Genomic DNA, 9,592 nt, shown 5'->3' with positions numbered 1-9,592 from the left:
ACCACGGAGGGAGGGACGCGGAGGGACCCGCCGTTGGCTCCGCTGGGCGCAGGCACCCCCCCGCCGCCCCCGGCCCAGACTCACGCTGACAACGCCGTGTAGAGGTCCGGGCGGACGCGGAACGAAAGGGAAGGCCGCCTGCCCCTGACGTCTATATATAGCCTCGCCGGCCAATGGGGAGCGGCGGGAGGGGCGGGGCTCCGCCGGTTGCTAAGGAAGGAGGAGCCTGGCGACCGGGGGCTGGGATTTTGGCGGGAGCGCCTGAGAGCGGTGTCTCCTGGGGATCCCCACAGAGGGTTAAGGCCGGGCTTTTGAGCTTTTCCCGAGCCTTTCCCCGCCCCTGTTCCGAAATAAGTTTGTAAGGTGGCAGCGCGCTCTTCAGAGCGTGCCGTGGCTTGCTCTGTGAGCAAACTTCAGGCTTCTTTTGCGCCCTTGAAGTAAGATTTAACACTTTAGAATTCTGTTTTCCTGTTGAAAGCGAAATATACTCTCTCGTTTTCAGGGGTTGATGGTTATATGACGAAGTGTACCCAGCTTCTATCTGTTGCACCGTGTGGGAGAGCTTGTGCAGCCCGGCCTGCCCCTGTCTTCTAGAGAAATTGCAGTAAAAGTAGGTTAAGTTGGCACTGAACTTACATGTTCTGTTCTGCGGTGCACATTCATGTGGTAATTTCCCCCTTGGGGGATTTTTTTTCTTTGTTTGCTTTTCAGAATCAACACAAAGTGATCAGATTTAAGATGCTTCATCATCTCTGTCCTATTCAGGGAGCAGACACGGGCCTGAGAGTGGAGTTTCTTAGAAAAAAAGAAGTGACATTTACTTTGTTATGTTCGCTTTCATCCAGATCTGGATAAATTTCTGGACAGCGCAGACACAATTGCCAGTGTCTTCTCCAAGTAACAATTCATCTCCGTGTCTTTCTAATAAAGGTGCTCTTTTAGTTTTCTCTTATCTGTTTTAACCTAATATAACTACAGCGGTGTGATTGGGCATCGAACCTCCCAACAGCCCCTTTGCAATGACTGCACACCGAGTTGTTCTGGAGGAGATTATTTAAGTAGCAGGTTACAACATCATCTCACACATGTTCGTCGCTTCTTGTAAAATGAGACCTTGTCCTGTTTTGGTGAGGGGCCACTGTCAGCCACTTTCCATCATTCCCACAAAAATTCAGCCTGCAAGTTAGGAGCTGGCTCTCACACTGTTGCCCTTTTCTGTATGCTTGTTAGATGATCTTAATTAGCAAGATTGCCAGATCCGTTTTAGAATATTCTTTAGAGAATAATTTAGAGAATATTCTTTAGAGAGTAATTCACACATTTGCCACATGGCGGTGACAACGGTAGGTGAAACGAAACTCGGCAAACAGTTACGTGAGCTCTCAGCAAGAACATGAACTATTACACAGGTACCTAACAGATTATAGACTTTTGTTGCACTTTGGTAAGTGTGCTGTGGATAGTGAGAGCTGACCTGTTGGGGTTACGTACAACACGTATCTCCCAACAGGAGCACGATGTGAATATTAGCTTGGGGGAGGAAGAGGGGAGGTGGTGGTGGTGTTACCATGGTGTGTGCAATGGATTTAGTCTGGAGAGCTCTCCTGCATAATCAAAAACCAACCGTAGTAAGAGTGTATTTGAACATAACGATTGGAAGTTCAGTAATAAATATTGCAGTAAATACAATGTTATCAAAGGAGTGACAGTGGCAAGCATTCCAGGCTCCTCCGGAATCTCTAATACTTCACTTCTTGTTGTTAGAGTTTGGGCCCTTTCTGGCAGACCATGAGCTCCACAGCCCATGAGAGGGCTTGGAAGAGTCATGCTAAAACTTGACAGTAAAGTATTTCTAATTATTTTCTTAAGCAACCTGAAAGTTTGCTTTATTTTTTAACTGTGTGCTAAGACACTTTAAAATAAATCTCTGCCACTAATGAACATGTCCCTCAGGTAGAAGTGTATCTAATCACGTGTTTTAGACCATGTCTCTCCTGTCATTATTAACATTGAACTTTGTTACACAATTCTATGCAAAGCATGGCAGACATTGTTTTTTAAAAGTTGGGTTAGATTCAAAATATTCCTTACCGAAAAGAAACTTCTTACAGTTTAGTCACCTCATCTGATTACAAAGATACTGAAGCTGATATTAAACATAAACAGCTTGAATGTGAAGGACAGAGATGTTCCTACTCCTTTTGTGCAAACTATTGTCAGTCACCAACAGCAATCAGTGAAACATGGATTTAGCGTGGAAGAACCCCTCGAGTGATAGACCCTGCCATTCTCATCACAGACTAGCCTACAGTTGTGGGGAACGGCACACAGGGGAACAGTTACTCAGTAACTCAGGTGGACAGGGCCATAGCTGGGGCTGGTTTTGACTCTTCAGTCAGTACCAGCAAGGCAGTGATGTTCTGGAGGAAGCCCTGCATAGGGTCTCCAGGATGGAGCCCAGAACGGATGAGGGCAGTCCCTGGGCGCAAGGAGCAGCCTTTCTCCGTAGCAAGCAAAACGGCACGTGGAAGCAAACCCACAGAAAGAGGCTCTCAGCCACTGGTCCTCCCGCAGCACAAAGGAGACTTGGGGCAGGCAGGTGGAGAGAAGCCTCATGGAGTTACTACCAGCCTTTGGGTGGTGCATTGAGAACCTCAGGCAGGTTGCTGGGGTGGTCACAAAGCCCCAGAAAGAGCATCTCCCCGACAGCCAGACCAGGCTGCAGGGGAGAGCAGCAGCCCTTGCCAGGAGAAGCCTCTGAGGAGGGGGCTGTAACAGGACCCTTCCAGTGGTGGGAAAGAGCCATGGGGCTGCAGCGGAGAGGTGTTCTCTGCTGCCAGAACAGATTCTGCGATGAACAGATTGAACTGTGCATCTTGAGAAAAGGCTCAGGCAGAAAGATGTTTGGGCAGTATCTTCCCCACCAAACGTGCCAGTGGGTGTCATCCAAGAGATGGCATGGCACCCCTGGAGCTGGACCCTCCAGAAGACAAAGAGGAACCCACGGAGATCAACCCACCTCCAGCAAAGCTGCACAACACCCTGCTTCTTTGTAAATTCCATCTTGGCTTGTTTCAAAGGTTTGTTATTATTTCTTTCATGTTTTGTGAAAACATACTTCGGCAAATCTATTTCTTTATTTCTAGTTCTACAAAGCTAGAATTGCCTAGCATCTGTTACAAAAGTTGTGGAGGTCTCGTTTTAACCGCATGCCGTTTTGTCATTTTTACTAAAACTCCTTAATGCATTATGATAAAATCTCCCAAAGCATTTCATAGTGATGAAATTGGAATTAAGAAACAGTGCAATGTGGAAAATCAGCTTGATACTTCAAAACCAGAAGCGATGCCAGAAGGGATAACCATATTGATGATCTCCACACTGGGTTTGTAAAAGTACACACAGATATATATATATGCATGTGTGTGAGTTGAGGAATACTTTCTGCTCAGTTCTGGTGTCAGTGATTATGCATGGCACATTAATACATGAAAAATAAAAAATAAAAGATCAAGCAAAGCATTTGCCTGTTTTTTAGGTGAAAGGGAGATCCATAATTCAATGTTTTATTACATTTATTATTGCCTTTAAACTGTTCTTTTTCTATCTTTCCTACCCTCCACTACCCAAGACGGTCAGGGAGCTTGTCTGCTGTGGGAGCAGCTCAGAACACCTGGCATGTGAATCAAGAGTGAATGTTAGAACTTGTTGTGCTGCATGTTTGCCAAGCCTTTGAAGAACTGGTTTTACAAGGTCAGGTCGGAGGACTGCCTAGTGTGTGCCTGGGAAGATGTGGCTGAAGACAGTCACAAGTATGCGTGTGGAGTGTGTGTTTAAGTGTTCTGAGGACTGACAAACATCCCAGCTGAGCCAGATATGCGCTCCTGTTTTAGTAACACATAAATGTGCTGTAAGAGACAATGAAGAGGTCTTTTTGCCGTTGCTTCGGAACCATCTCGTTGTCATCCCGAGTGCCTCTTTCATCGCCGCATTTTTGGTGCCCGGTGTGAGGCTCCAGGAGACTGCAGAAAGCTCAGGGGAACTTTGCAGCGACCCGCAACCCGACGGGTGAGTAATTGTGGCCACAATTCCTTAAAAATCAGGAACAGTAGCGTCCGTTGAATGGAAAAGCTACAGGGGGGTGTAGAATAGCACAATGGGACAAGCTGTATCACAAGAGCATCGCTTATACGTAAAGGTTTTGCAACAAATAGTTTGTGCAGTGGGATTTAAGCTTACTGAAAAGCAACTAGAACAGTTATTGCTCTCGGTAAAAGAACATTGTAATTGGTTTCCGCGGAACGGTAGCTTTGATACAGCGCTTTGGGAAAGAGTGGGGGAGCACGGGCAAACAAGAAAGGAGCTAGGGCTTGCACTTCCCGATTCAGCTATTACAACGTGGAAATTCCTTTTTGCCGCTTTACAACCATTAAAGGCTTCCGAGACTGATGCAGAACAAAAACCTGAGGCTGATGGTGGTAATAACCGTGATTCTGACGATGTTATTCCATCGGCTCCAGCGGCCCCCCAGCCAGAACCAGACTCCCGTCCCCCACCACCGCCCGCACCCCCACCGCTAACGCACACACCCCGCCGGCCCGCGGGCGGCAGCGGGTGGGCAGCACGGGCTCCGCGGGGTTGCCGGCCCCCACCACCGCATGCGGGTCCCCGCCGCCGCCTCCCGCGGCCTCCGCGCCCGCTTCGCCCCCCGACCGCCCGGTACTCCCCCTCCAGGGTTTGCAGAACTTAATACAGCACCTGGCTTTGCTGCATCGCCTGTATCTCTTTCTCCTGCCAATCCCTCTGACTCCGTGCCCCTGCCTAGTCCGGTGACTTCTGCCTTACAGCGGTGCAGGGAAGAGGCTGTGTCACGGGGAGATCGCACTACTTTCCCCTTCCCTGTAGTACGTCGCCAAAATCAAAGCCCTGTTCACGACGGCTTGCCTTATCAGGTTTTTAAAGAGTTAAGGAAGTCCCGACAGGAAAGTGGTTTACAGAGCACGTTTACAGTTGGAATTGTAGATGCTATCTCGAATTCTTATATAATGACACCTTGGGATGGGTTTGCATTAATGAAAACGGTGCTTACCTCAGCACAGTACTCTGCTTGGAAACTAGAATACCAGGAATTAGCTGTTATTAGTTGGGTTCCAAATTCAAAACAAGTTCCCCGAGGTCAAGGGAACTTTGGTAGCACAAGTGAAAATGTCTTTTGGACAAAAGCTATTACTACAAAACAGCCCACATTAGACATTCAAATACAAGGGGAAAAGTTTTCAGGACTAGCAGATACAGGTGCCGATGTTTCAATTATGTCTCAGAATGTTTGGACACCTGATTGGCCTGTAGAACCAGTACATACTACCATCACAGGAGTAGGGGGGTTGCAAGTACCACTTCGGAGCATTCGTTTGTTAGCAGTAACTGGCCCTGAAAAAAAGGCGGCATGGATTCAACCTTATGTAAATGCAAACACCCATGAATCTATGGGGACGAGACTTGTTGCAGCAATGGGACATGACATTAACCGTGGAAAAGTCAAATTTATTGTAGCAGTCACTGACAATAAAGCCCTGCTCAAACTGAAATGGTTAACAGAAAAACCCGTTTGGGTTGATCAGAGGCCATTAAAAGGGGAAAAGTTAACTCATGCCATACAACTAGTCCAGGAACAGCTTCAAACAGGGCACATTGTTCAGTCTAATAGCCCATGGAATACCCCCATTTTTGTTACCCCTAAAAAATGAGGGAAATGGAGACTATTGCATGATTTGAGAGCTATTAATGCAGTAATGCAATCAATGGGATCTTTACAACCAGGAATCCCAAATCCTACCATTTTACCAGCAGATTGGAACCTTTTCATAATTGATTTAAAAGATTGCTTTTTCACTATCCCTCTCCATCCTGAAGACTAAACATTTTGCTTTTTCTGTGCCTTCTGTAAATAATGCACAGCCAATGGATAGATATCATTGGACTGTGTTGCCACAAGGAATGATGAATAGCCCTACAATTTGTCAACTGTATGTTGCTGCTGTTCTGGCACCTGTTTGACAACAGTTCCCTTCTAGTATCATTTATCACTATATGGATAATATTATCATCAGTGCTGAAGAACAAACATATATTGATCAAACCTTAGAACAATTACTGATAGCACTTCAAGCTCATGGATTGCAAATTGCAAAAGAGAAAATTCAGTCCATGCCGCCCTGGAAATATCTAGGGTGGATTTTATCTGAACGACATGTTAAGCCTCAGACACTAAAATTAAATGTACAAATCGGCACCCTCAACGATGCTTAAAGACTGTTAGGAGCTATTAATTGGGTTCACCCTATGCTCAGATTAGCTAATCATCAACTGTGTAATCTCTTTAAATTATTAAAGGCCGATTCCAATCTTGCTTCGAAACAAACATTGACCTCTGCTGCAGAGCAAGAGCTGAAATTAGTTACTGAACACATTTCAAAGATGAAAGCAGATTGCATAAGGAGTTCTTTGCCTGTCCGTTTCTTTGTAGTCAGGACAGAGCATCAGCCGATTGGATTAATAGGACAGCTACAAATTACAAACAAAGTATATTATTTGGAATGGATTTTTCTCCCCAACATGCTAAAGAAAACAATCGCTACTCCAGCTGAACTGTATGCTCTTCTTATAATGAAAGGCCGTGCTCGGGTGCAAAATATTACTGGTTATGATCCAGAAATAATTCATCTGCTGCTCACTACCTCTAATTATCCATTCCTTTTAGAAAATTCCAAGCAGTTTCAGATTGCATTGGCTGATTTTGTAGGCAGAATTACATTTTCCTATCCACCCGATAAATTCTTACATAACTTAATATATTTACCTCTAGCTGAAGACATAATTGTGCAACAGAAACCTATTAACCATGCTAAAACTGTTTATGTAGATGGCTCCAGAAAGACAGGAAAAGCAGCTGTATTGTGGCATGACAACAATGAGTGGAAACATTCCATAACAAAACATGACGGATCTACTAAAAATATTGAACTCTGGGCAGTTTTGCATGCCCTCACATTGTTTTCACATGAGCCCTTAAATATAGTATGCGACTCTGAGTATGTTGTTAATATCGGCCAACGTATCAATGGTGCCTTTCTGAAAGAAATTAATGACAGAGAGTTGTTTGATTTGCTTTTTCAAATTCAGTCTTTGATTTCCCATCGAAAACATCCCTTATTTATTGTTTACATTTGATCTCATACCACTTTACCAGGACCCTTGACAAAAGGTAATGCAATAGCGGATTCATTGACAGTAGCTGTATTACAATTTGATTATGCAAGAGTATCATCTCATTCCTTTTTTCACCAAAACGCTGCTGGCTTGAGCAAACAATTTAAGATTTCTTTATCTCAAGCCAAGGACATTACTCGCTCTTGCCCTGATTGTCAGCAACTGACACCACACAGTTTTCCTAGTGGTGTTACACCTCGAGGCCTACAAGCTAATGAAATATGGCTAACAGATATTACCCATGTAAATTCTTTCGGCCGTCTGAAGTATGTACATGTATCTGTAGATATCTTTTCTGGAGCGCTGTGTGCGTCTGCACTCGCAGGGGAGAAGGTAAAAGATATTAAAAAACTTTGGACCCATTGTTTTGCAATTCTCGGGGTCCCTAAAATGATAAAAACAGACAACAGGCTTGGTTACACCACTAAAAGCACACAATTGTTTCTGCAACAATGGGGTATAGCTCATGTCACAGGGCTACCCTATAACCCGCAAGGACAAGGTATAATTGAACGCAGCCATGCGACCTTAAAAAATATGCTGTTAAAACAAAAAAAGGGGGAATATGAACCCACAGGAACAATTAGACAATGCAATTTATACCTCAAATTTTTTAAATGTGAATTCTCAACAATCTGTCACACCCATGGAAAAGCATTATTCTGGTGAACAGGTGAAGTTTACAGAACGACCAAAAGTATTATATTGGGATCCATTAGTAAGTAACTCATGGCTTGGTCCTATTGCACTAATAACTCGGGGAAGAGCGTATGCATGTGTTCTACCAGCAGGACCCAGGTGGCTGCCCGCTCGTCACGTCAAACCCTATCATGAGCTGGGGAAACCACTCGGACAACCCAATCCTGCAGATGAAGACTCTGAATTTGAAAGAGGAGAAACGAATGAGAAGGAAGCAGCGCATCGAGAATGAAAAAGCTATCACGTGGGGAGATTTGAAGAGAATGCAGCAACAAGCTAGCGTGATGATGCAATGTGTAGGAGCGGTTCCTACTCCAGAGAACACCTTTTTTAGCATACCTGGCAATACTGGTCAGCAACAGTACTGTAAGAATTCTGGTCTTTTTTTCTTTACATAGTCACCATGGCTCAATCTCAACATTTTTATTGGGCCCATGTTACTGACCCTCCCTTGTTTAGGCCAGTAACATGGCGGGATTCAGAGATTCCTGTCTCTAGTAATGACACAAAATGGATGGGAGGGGTATGGTTACCACCTCCTGGCCCACTAGAAGAACAGAAAGAATGGATCCGTGTCAATGACACACATACTTATTATTCTGAATTTCCTCCTCTTTGCTTAGCCAATCAAGCTGTAAATAATTGTTTGCCAGTGACACCCAAATTTCGTTTGCTTTATCAGCAACGTGAGAATAAACAGTCCCATGTAGGAAATTTGACTTTTGTCTCTATTATTGGCATTGATCATGATTCAATCATTAATGGCACTAATCTTTCTGATTGTAGATTGGGGACTCAGAAGACACCTTACAAGTAGTAGTAGTTCATCACATCCAGTTAACTTCTCACAAGTAACGAATGAAACCCTCAAATGGTCTGGGGGAGGATTGTCTGGGCCAGTATTACAAGCTCAGTATAATAACAACACTGGACCCTTTTTTCATGAAGTCATGGATGATAGGTCTGCCATTTATAAAACGACAAATAGCTCATGATGATTATCAAAAGAACAGTTCGTTGTATACTTTGAACCTGACACAGAATCACAAAGATTCGGTGGTGATATGTACTTCACATCCCTATGTTTTTGTAGCAGCTCAATCTGTAGATATCGCTTTACCTAACCATGCTTTTGAAACTAATCTGAGTCAACCTTGGTATTTTAGCTGTTTTACTCATAAGAATATATCTGAACTAAATCTTACAGTAATCATGACAATGTGACATCATGCTGAATTGTGGATCCCTGTAAATATGACCAGATCGTGGGAAGGGGAATCAGGATTAAGTCAATTATCAAGGCTTTTAAAGCAGACAAATAGTTGCCCAAAACGATTTATAGGATGGCTAACTGCCTTTATAATATCAGCTATTATTATTGCAGCTACTGCCGCCGTTGCTACCACGGTGCTTGCGAAATCTGTTCAGACTGCTCACACAGTAGCTAATGTATTAGAAAATGTTACAGCTGAAATGAATACCCAGGTACAAATTGATCAACAAATACTAGCATGATTGGACACTTTAGAAGCAGCGGTAATTTGGCTTGGAGTGTCTTGGTCTTGTGTGGCAAGGTTTTGGTAGCAGGGGGGGTTACAGGGGTGGCTTCTGTGGGGGCTGCTGG

General features: G+C 44.3%; 1 protein-coding gene across 2 annotated transcripts in view; it reads right to left on the bottom strand.

Moving 5' to 3' along the window:
* Nucleotides 1-169, bottom strand: part of RPSA (ribosomal protein SA) — a 4,327-nt gene extending 4,158 nt beyond the window's left edge. The window contains exon 1 of one of the 2 annotated variants that reach the window (XM_010562058.1): nucleotides 85-169. The gene's annotated coding sequence lies outside the window, so the exon portion shown is untranslated. The remainder of the gene's footprint in view (nucleotides 1-84) is intronic. The other variant, XM_010562059.1, reaches the window with a different exon arrangement.
* Nucleotides 170-9,592: the final 9,423 nt, after the last annotated feature.

The sequence above is a fragment of the Haliaeetus leucocephalus genome, unplaced genomic scaffold, assembly GCF_000737465.1.
Source record: "Haliaeetus leucocephalus isolate CR32 unplaced genomic scaffold, Haliaeetus_leucocephalus-4.0 Scaffold153, whole genome shotgun sequence".
In the NCBI taxonomy this organism is placed as follows: domain Eukaryota; kingdom Metazoa; phylum Chordata; class Aves; order Accipitriformes; family Accipitridae; genus Haliaeetus; species Haliaeetus leucocephalus.
Note: the sequence above shows the minus strand (reverse complement) of the source record. Positions and strands in the feature narration are given on the sequence as shown.